The sequence below is a fragment of the Meleagris gallopavo genome, chromosome 17 (genome assembly GCF_000146605.3).
Source record: "Meleagris gallopavo isolate NT-WF06-2002-E0010 breed Aviagen turkey brand Nicholas breeding stock chromosome 17, Turkey_5.1, whole genome shotgun sequence".
NCBI classification, from domain to species: Eukaryota; Metazoa; Chordata; class Aves; order Galliformes; family Phasianidae; genus Meleagris; species Meleagris gallopavo.
In genome coordinates, this window is record NC_015027.2 from 8,851,934 (window position 1) to 8,862,492 (window position 10,559).

Genomic DNA, 10,559 nt, shown 5'->3' on the forward strand with positions numbered 1-10,559 from the left:
CAGGGAGCACAAAGGGAACCGTGCTCAGACATCACTCCTTCGTGCTCCGTACATCAACTCTCTATCTTTTCATCAGCAATCGCAGACAGATTTTCTCAGTGTGAGAACTGCCATGAAAATTGAATGATTGTACTGCAAACATTCTTTTCTCCTTGATGCCCCCCTCTCATTGTGCTGCCTTTGATTTTATTAATCTGTTATCATTAATATCCTGAAGGCAAGAGAAAAAAAATTAGAATAGCAGCTTTTACTTCCTGCAATGGCTTCTGCTCAAATTTTTCTATATTAAAGAAGGTATTGTCTCTAAGAGCACTCATTTTTGGGGACAAGCTCCTTAGTTCTCCCCTTCTCCTCCAGGGACTTGGCCACATGCCTAGGAGGCTCCTGCAGTGCCAGGGCAGATGCTGGCTGGTACCTGGCCCCAGCAACAATGCCACTGCACCACACAGAGCCTAGAGCTGAGTATAAAGGCCATTCCTACCCATAGCATACACACTTGTAATGACTAAAATGCAGCAAGGCACCAGTACGTAGCTCCAGGACACAGATCACTTCCCAAGCTCCCACACTCATCACCACATAACACTGTGGGCCCTCAGTGGGGAGGGCACAGAGGGACCATCCCGTTCCCACCCCACACCCTGGGAGTTCCTGGTGACAGGAGCAGCACAAGCAGCGCTTCCAGCCACTGCCAGGTCTTTATTTTAATGGTGAGATGTGTGCAGTAATAGCACATGTGGGATTATTGATGTTCACTTTGTACTTGCCTGTAAAATGCACTGACACAGTATATTGCATGGTCAATAGGTCTTTAGGGTTTTTTCAGCAGTATTAAATATCATTCCAAGTGATACCCTGTGAGCTACTCCCAGGATAGGGCACAAGGAGGGGTGCAGGGAGCAACTGCACAGCTCCAGCATGCAGGCAAGGCTCTGGAGGCAAGGGTTAGGGTGGGGGGGTTGGGTGGGGGAAGGGGAGGTTCCTGTAGGCTCACAACCAGTTTCACAGCAGGGAGTGCACAAACACAACCACCAGCATCCAAGAGCTTGCTGCAGCAGGCAGGCCCTGAAATGAGGCTTTGCCCCTTGGCACCCTATTAGGGCACTCCTTCTGCAGTTTCTTGCAGTTTGGGAGGCCAGGAGGAGTATTTGATTATCCAATTTGAAATACAGCCCTCTGAAGAACCCTCCCTATTGAAGAAACCATAAAAAGAAAATCTTTCCTAATGTCACTCTTTCCTCCCTGTTCTTTAGGAGCCTGTGAACGCTGCCATTCATCACCCGTGTGACACTTTCATAATGTAGTCCCAGATAATGGCACACCTTCCAACTCCCCAGAATTGGCTGTCAGAGCAATCAAAGGAGACAAGTGTGAGATGCTAGAGTGGGGCTCCTCTCTGGGTATGGACCTACAGACACAGCTTAGCACTGCCTTGAAGGACAGCAGGCAGGCAGCACCTGAGAGCACAGGGCCATGCAGCAGCATCACACCCCAATACCCCCCACCAGCTCTACAAGTACAGATCACTGTGCAAACAGCAGCCCTGCCCCTTCACTACGCCACAGCTCTGCCCATCAGCACCAATTCTGCAATCTAGTTAGCCACCAAAACATACCTGCCTAAAGGAACAACGTCTTCAAAACTTATTTTACAGCTGCTGCAAGGAGCTCCTGGCTGCAGAAAGCCAAGCTGTGAGTCCAGAAGCCTAGCACAGAGATCAGAGCTAAACCTCCACACACAGCATCACCCACTCTACAGATAGGGCTGGAGCCTGCCAGGTGCTCAAAGCTGGCAGCTGGCACCCCTGTGTAGAAACACCTGGCAACACAAAACCAAGGACAGCCCCTATGAAAGAGTCAAGGCCACAACTCATTGCCCTTCATTCTTAAATCTCTTAGGTTCATCCAGAGCAAAACCAACACCAGGAACACCTTGCCTATAGCAGCAGTCACTGCTCATACAAACAATCAAGGCTTGAGTTTCAGATATTCAGTCATCCTCCTACTAAATCCCCAGCTTTTAAAAAGAGTTCACAGCACTTAAACACTCCTCCTCCATACAGACCAAAGAAAGTACACAGCACTCACCTGGAATCTTCCCCCCCCAAAGCAAGCAGAGCTCAGCACAGCACCTCACAGCCAAACTCAGCCCTGCTTGCCAGAGCTCCACATATACCTGTGCTCTAAAGCCTTATTCAACCCTGCTGCTGCTAATTAAGGTTGTAATCAGGAATTGCCTTCTTGTAATCAGGAATTGCCTTCAGCTGGGGGGAGTTGGGGAGGGGTGAAGTAGCACAGCTCTGTTTGCTGGGCACAGCACGCTTGGATGGGAAGGGAAAGCGAATGCTGTCTGCTTGGGTGCCTTATCTTTGTCTTTAAATAAATACGATTTTGTCAGGTTTATGAAAAATAATATAGCATGTTATTTTTCATAAGCCTGACTGATATCTCCATTTCCCATGGTTCAACTTAGGCCATAAACATGACCCTGCTTGAGTGATTTCACCTTCCCCATTGAACAGAGAACCTCAGCAGCACTCAGACCAAGGCCCTGACTGATTATTGACAAATTAAAAATATAAGCTATTGACCAGACACTGAGATAGAGTCCCTGAGCCGGCGCCCGGAATCTAAATGAGGTTATTGAAGTTGTGCGGATCGATAGCGCAGTTATAGCACAGAGAGCAGGTGGATGGCTGCATACATAATGTGGAGGGGAGAGGGCTGGGTGCTTAAGTAAATAGTTGTTCAAATTAACAAGGATGCTCTGAGATGCATTCCTCTGCTTACAGCATAATGACTTTCTGAAGTCAGAAAAAAAATGCACCAGGCCAGTGAGCGGCAGGGCAGCAGTTCAACCTCTGAGCCTCTGCTCAGGTGCAGGAGAGACGGGGATGGGGTCTGAATGGTGGGGACAGTCACCCCCAGGCTGATGTTCTCTGCTGTGGGAGGAAGGAGAGGCTGCAGATCCTTCTCTGCATGGCACTGCCTGGTCCTAGTGACCTCTCTCCATCCATATCCCCACTGTGCTGCTCCAGGCCCTGCAAGTCCTCCTTGCAGACATCAGAAGACAGAAGGTCTGGGGCATTATCAGATGGGCACAGCTGGTCCCATCTGCTGCTTGCTCAGCAGTGAGAGTGTGTGGTGTCCCGGAACGGGTTGCTCATGTCATTGCCAGCTAGCAGGAGGGATTCTGTGGGAACACAGCTGGAGGACCACGGGCACAGCTGAAATCCTGTGGGGCACAGCTGGAAGACTGGGGCACAGCTGGTGGCACTGCAGGGGGCAGGGCTGCAGCTCTCCCCTAGGGCAGGTTAGGAAGCACTAGGCTGTGCACTAGGGCTTTTTGCCTGGAGTTGAATAGTTTCACCTTCCTTTTTGCTGCATTTTCAGGTGAGACATTGGGAAATCATCCTCCTCACAGGTTCTGATGTTGCACCGATGGGGGGTTCTCAGGGTGATATGAAGGTGAGGGCCAGGTGTGAGCCATGCCACTTGGAAATGCCATGCCTCCCTCTCTGGGCAGGGCTCCCATGTGAGACCCAGGACACGCTGTGACCCTCCTGAGCCCCCTGTGCAGCAGCAAACCCTCCTGTGCTGGACATTCAGCGCCCAGCAGCAAGGAGCTCAGTAGGCAGTGTGCATGGCTGTGCCCCTTGCTCTCATGGCGCTGCAGAGATCCTTTGTTTGCTAGTTAAGTGATTTCTTGGCTCTCCTGCTAATGCTTGCTGGCATTTATATTGCTTTAATCAATATTAATTATCTTTTGTCCCGAACCAACAAAAAAACCCACTTCTTTTATTTCCTTCCCACCAGTTTGACACCCCGCAGGATGTGTGCCTATCCCTACTCCTCCCCATCCCCAGCATTTCCCTTTCCCCACTGCTCTCCAGCCCCAGCACTGAGCCCAATTGCTGCATGGCAAGAGTTAAGCACTCCACTCGGAAGCAGCATCATTTATCGGCACAACCGGCGCACAGCGAGCCCTGCCCTCTGGGGAAGGCACTGCTCAGAGCTGCCTGCGTGTTTGAAAACACTCCTGTCACCCAGCAGGCTGCGGCAGCACAGCGGCTTTCCCAGTGCTGCCTGATGGATGGGGTCAGAGCCCAGCAGCGGGCTGTGAGGAGGATGCTCCTTCAGCCGCCGTGCGCCACAATGGGCACTGACAGCACCTGTGCCAACCTGTGTTATTGCATGGCTCAGTGTCAGGGCCAGCAGCCGCTCATCCCGCTGGTGATGTGCCCGTGCAGTCCCTGCAGGGTCATGCAGGCAGCAGCTATTGACAGCAGTGCTGCACGGAGGGTAGTACGGCTTCAGCAGCCACTGCTGTGCAGCACTGTGCTGCAGCTCCAGCGCCGAGATGAGGTTGGAGCAGGGAGCAGCTACTAACAGATTCATTAAACTTGCTCCAGAGCAGCTATAAAAAATCAATTTAGTTCACCAGGCGGCTTTGAACCAGTGCCAGTGGCAGGGAGCAGCTCACAGCTGAGAGCTCTCCAGCCCTGAAGTGCCACTGTGATATGGCCGGGGCTGAAGCACAGCAGCGTTGGAGCACACAAATGTGGTGGTGCAGGCACACGTGGGGCCTGGTGCTCCTCTCCCAGGAGTGAGCTCCAGCTCTGGTGCTGGCCTTGGCCCCATCACCAGCCCTGCCTGCAGTGGTGGAGTAGTGACAGCTCTTAGTGAGGCCCTGTGCTTGTCCTCCCATACAAATGCCCTTTTGTATCCCCCTCAGGCCATGCAGGCAGCACTGGGCAGGACTGCACGCAGCACTCGCAGTAGCATTTGTATTCACAAGAGTTCCCTTCTATTCAACTTTACTTGTAAATGTGTTTCTTAAGTTTCTTTTCTCCTTCTGAAAATTTTCCTATGGTGAAAAATAATGCAAGGCACTGGCGAGATGGAGCAAGTGACTTCCATCTCAATGACACGTTTAATGTGCCTGTGAATGGAAAGTCTTGCTCATTCTGGTCCCGTCTTTTGCATTCGGCTGCTTGGAATTTAGCAGGGCAATCATTAAAGCTGAGCGATGTGGAGGAAGGAGCGCAGGAGCTCGATCCCAGATGGTGACACTGGGATGCGGCCCTTCCCAGTGCATCAATCCGTGGGAAAAGTCTTATACCCACGAGGAAACTGCAGAGCACAAAAAATCACATCTGTGGAGAAAATGCAGAGATGCCCACGGGAGTGCTGGTGGCCGTGAGAAAAGCCTGAGAACCCCTATGGCATTGCCACCAAGCCCACCCCGCCCCGAGCCTCAGCAGAGTTATTGAACAAACAGTTCTGGAAGAACGCAATTGTCGCTGTGGGTTACTCTTAAGCAGATGATTTGCAGGTCAAGGCTGACACTGGTGGGGTGATTCTGCCGCTAATTAGCTTGGTTTTCAGCTCTTCTGCCTTTTTTTTTTCTCTGTTTACATAATTAATTCTGTGAATTTTGTATTCTCACTTAAACTCACTTTTTTTTTATAGAGCAATCACTACTAAAAAATGAATTTTTTATAAGTTTGCCTTTGTTACTTTAAATTTTTTATAAACTTCTTACCCTAAAGGAATATTTCTTATAGCTAGCAATAAAGTATGTTAATTTCATTTGAAAAGGGAAATGTAAGTTTGTATTTTATTAAACACACACACCACCCATATATCTGCACGCGCAGTGCGCTTGGTGCTGAGTTATGTGCAGGAAAACCAAGAGATGGGTGGGAAGGCAGGGCACTGGGCTGGGGCTGGGTGGGAGATTCTGGAGGATACCATGAAGGAGGTCATAGGGGAGAATATAGAGGAGGCCATGGGAGTGGTAATGAGGGATGAGGGGAGGATATGGGGGAGGCTATGGGGGAGGTCATGGGGGGAGGCTATTAGAGCAGCCATGGGAGTGGTCATGGGAGGAGGATAAAGAGGAAGCCATGGGGGAGATCCTGAGGGGAGGATATAGGGGAGGCCATGGGGGTGTTCATCAGAGACAATACGGGGGAGGCTACTGGGGAGGCTATGGGGGAGGTCATGGGGGAGATTATGGAAGATATGGAGGAAGCCATGGGAAAGGCCATGGGGGAGGATATGGGTGATGCTTTGGGTGAGGCCACTGCAGGAGGCTCTGCCACTGTGGGCTGTAACGCGGTGTAAATGATCATCTTTTGCCTTTGCCACAAAAATCTGTATCTCCTGAAATGAAGATTTTTTTTTTTCACTTTGAAAATATTGCATATTTTTATTCCTTCATTTGCATAGCATTTGAGATCGTCAGCTCAATACACTCAATACATAACGTGGAGAGTGTGCAGAATCACTGGAACACGCATAACACAAAGCCCGTGCTACCTGGGGAGGCTGCAGCCCCAGTAACAGGGTATTACTGCATCATAAAGCACAAACTACTGAAGGAGATGAAGAATGTTTTCCCCTTTGGACAAGTAACCAGCAATGCTCTGACATGTCCTCAGGTGAAGGCTGCTTGTCTGAAACTATAAAACGCAAGAGCAAGCGGAGGGCAATCGGCAGTGACACAGACACAGACGTTCTCCCTCGCAAGGCACCAGCATAAACGCACATCAGTGCGGTCAGATGCAGTTCCTGGCTGGCCACTGTGGTCACACAGGCACCCCATCTGCCCTGTAAATTAAGTGCTCTTTGCAGTTTTCATAGGATCATAGAATTATAGAAACATTAAAGTTGGAGAAGGCTTCTACATCAAGTCCAGCCATCAGCCCATCACCACCACGCCCACTCATAGAATCATGGAACAATTAAGGTTGGAAAAGACCTCCAAGATCACCAAGTCCAACCACCAACCCATTCCCACCATTCCCACTAACCGTGTCCCCAAGCGTCACAACTCCAAAGTTCTTGAATACCTCCAGGGACGGTGACCCCACTACTTCTCTGGGCAGCCTGTGCCAATGCCACTACTCTTCCGCTCCACTGGTGAATGTTTCCCACACCAAACCCAGAGCCCGTGCTAATGACAAATGTTTTACGGAAGGAATCACCAGGGTCAGCCCAATGAAGGTGACATATGAGCATTCAGCCCCGTTTGGGCTACTCCAAGACAAATCGATGGACCGCTGGGTCTCCAGGCTAATAAATAATAACAATCATAAAAATAAAATATAGCTAATAGTCCTGCAGCACATTCATAGGATGCATCTCTCAGACCTAATAAAGGCTTTGCTCTCAAGCTTAATTAAAAGCGATAGCGAATAAACCTTCCCTCACGTCTGACCCAAGGTCACAAGTGGTTTGTGCCACAGGACTTGGGCCATCCCCATGGGTTGGTACCCAGTCCAGGGGCAGCGAGAATGTTTCACAGTGCTGTCCCACAGCAGTAATTCATCCTCATTATTTCCTCGGTTAGAGTACGCATTAATGACCCTCATATTAACGCAGAGCGATATCACTTGTTACCATATGAACCAGATTGCTCATTAATACCCTGTAAATTGTAACAAGATGCTCCTTGGCTGCTAAGTATCATTGTGTGCTTAGAGTCTGCCCCATGCATGCCATAGGACCCAGCAGATGCTGGTAGCCCTAGGGCTGCCCTGCAAGGACAGCTGTGGGATTGTCCCTGCACCTTGATGGGGTGAGGAGCCCTGGGGCTGTCCCCTTCGTGGAGCTGTGGTCTCAGCTTGCGGTGCCCATTGGCTGCTCTCACTTGGTCCCCTGAGCCATCCTTTACAACAAAATCTCATGCCAAGGTGTGTGCCAGCAAGGAGCCTGCTGCTTTGGTGTCCCAAGGGCAGAGGCTGGCTTTATTGTCCCCAAGGGCAGACACCTGCTTCTTTATTGTCCCCAGGGCACACACTGCTGATTTGGACAACACTCCCCAAGCCGCTACTGCTGATGGAAGGACACCTCTCAGCCAGCTCAAAACCAGCACCTGCCTCGTTTGAATCCTTCCTGCTTTGATGAGTTCAGATCTTTATTAGCACAAGGCGTTTTTAATCTCTTATCTATAGCATTTTGTTTTCCCTTTCATCACGCGAGGTGGGCTCAGCCGGGAGGGCACAGCGCAGCTCCCTCCCACTGCTCCTTTGTAGCTCAATACTCTCACATAGTAATGTTCAATTATTCGTTACACAGTGTCTAATATTTTCTATAGTAAACGGAGTTTTATTATCAGTTAATGTATTGATGAAAGAGCATGAGTTAGTCGATTGAATATGTAATAAATACAGACATATACTTGAACTATCGATTACTTCAGTTGCTTACGTGAAGTATTGATATAAAGTGTGCAGATTTGCCCTCGGACTGTTGAGTCATGACACACCAGCCACCATTTTTAATAATAAAAAGTGACTATTTTTAAACACTTCACAAGAAAAAATCCATTTGCTTAATGGGTTTGTGCCTATCACTGGGAGCCTATCACTGCTCCCATGGAGGCAGAGGAAGGCGAATGGTGCCAGAGCCCAGGCAGGTCCCAGGTGGTAATGCTACTTGTGATTTCCTGAGTGATCTGGAAAAAGGAAGCGTCAATGTTGTTAGGCCAAAGACAGTTCTTTCTAAATGCACTTTGAAAGAAGAAAAACCCGCAGTATCCATCCTGCAAAAACCCGCTATGCCTACCAGCAAAACGCAGCCTTCCCATCACACCTGCTGAAATGGGATAAGCAATCTGAGAGGGCTTTGTGGCAGAGGTGGAGGTGTGCTGGATGCTTTGTCCCCCAGCCAGCAGTGCTGAGGGCTGCTTCCAAGTTGCTCTGAATTTCTCTGTGTGTTTAAACCTGGCCCAAGTTGAGAATCATAGTCCATCACATCCCACAGGCTGCGGGGCTGAGCTCAGCTGCAGCACTGTCTGTGTGCACTCTCTCAGTTTGCAGCAAATTTAAATTTATATTTAAATCACTTTCTTGACATTTAAGATTAGTAACAGTTCTTAGCAATTACCTCTGGATAAGAGTGCATGTGTGCAGTTAGCTCCGGTGATCTGCAGTAACCTGCTAAGCGTGTTTACTGATTTGCGGAAAAACAAGAGGGAGAATAATGAACTGAAAAACGGTGAGGAAGAAAACTCATTGTCTGGTGAAGTCAGAATTAAATTCGGCCACAGCTGTGCTGAGGCATAGCTCCTACCTCCTGCAAACACTCCCGGGACACCATCGGCCACCTCTCTTCTGGTCCCATTGGTTCGCCATAGACAGAGGCAACCTGGAGTGATGGGTACAGATGTCCTGGCGGTGTGTAAGGGCAGGGGGTGGGCAGTGCCCTGGGAGGAGGCCTCCCCAGAGCAGGGTGTTCCCAGGTTACATCCCCGTTACACCCCCGTGTAAGGGAGCTCTCAGCAGAAAGAGGACCCGAGCTCTTGAAACGTGATCTCACCCCGCACTCGGTACACAGCTGCCCTTGTCTTTATTAAGAGCCCTTCTCTATTCTGCAGCTCTTGTGTTTCTTCAGCCACCCCATTCCAACCCCGACTCCTCCAGGGAGCAGCTCAGCTCATGCCTAACCCCATCCCAGGGCGGATCGCTTACAGCCGCCACGAATGGCCCCATTGACGGAGCCCTTTCAGCAGAGCAATGTGATCCTCAGCCCATGACTTTCCCAGTCCATTCACAACCCTCTTTAGGCATCCCCCCTCATTAAAGAGTCACTGCTGTCTTCTGCTTTACCTTCACCAAGCACTGCAGAAGGGATTGTTACACTGTATGGAATTTCTTCTACACAACGGCCTGCGACCAGATGGCTCTATGGAGCGCATCCTTTTGTAAGACACGGCTTTGTTAAAAGGTTCACCACAGTCTGAAGTGTTATGGCAACACCAAAACCTCACAGCAGGACACCTGCAGGCTGCCCAGACAGCATCACACCTCTAAGAACAGAAGCAGGACCCATGTGTTGTATAGCCTGAACGTTAATTGTTGGAGCCAACGAATTTGCCTATTTCTGCAGTTCGGGCTATCTACATTGAGCAGTTTGTCTCCACGAGTGAAAATCCTCGAGTCCTTTTCTATCAAATAGATTCTGGGACCTGGGAAATCAGAGAGCAAGAGATGTTCATACAGAGCACTATCACCGTAGCGGAGCCACAAACATCCCTCTGATAGGTGAGAAAGGCTTTGTCCTGGGTGGTGCCAGGAGCTCAGAACTGTGGTTTATCACCAATCTGTACTTCTAGAAGCTGTGATGAAAGTTCTCTGCCCAACGAACCTGGGACCACAAGGAGCCTCTAGTAAAAGAGGGTCATTTTTTCCTTATTTTTGAAGGGAGAATGGCTTGAGTTAGATAGAAAGGAAATCATTTTAGAAGTTTTGCCAATCTTTTTCTCTACTTTTCAAAGAAAATATTCCGGTTCCCACTGAGCAGGTCAATACCTCAGTAGTGCTCCGCGTTGCTGCCTGATCTGCAAGGAGGGCTATGGAATTATCCTCACATCTGGGGCAAAAATAAATATTTAATCGTGGTAATGGCCGTAATTTGCATTCAAATGTTTTTCAGACTAAGAATTCTTCACTAAATGGCACCAAAGGCTTTTGAGAATGATGAACTCATGCGAGAGCGTTGCTTTCTATTCCCCGGAATGTCATCATCAGAAAAATGGCTAAATTTAGCAAA

At 49.4% G+C, this 10,559-nt stretch overlaps 1 long non-coding RNA gene across 1 annotated transcript; it reads right to left on the reverse strand.

Annotated features, from left to right (window-relative positions):
* Positions 1-7,616: 7,616 nt before the first annotated feature.
* Positions 7,617-9,151, reverse strand: LOC109370285. Its single transcript, XR_002120296.1, has 3 exons — positions 9,081-9,151; positions 8,895-8,960; positions 7,617-8,463 (listed from the first exon to the last, which is right to left on the reverse strand). It is a non-coding gene; the product is annotated as an uncharacterized LOC109370285 (long non-coding RNA).
* Between the last annotated feature and the right edge of the window lie 1,408 nt (positions 9,152-10,559).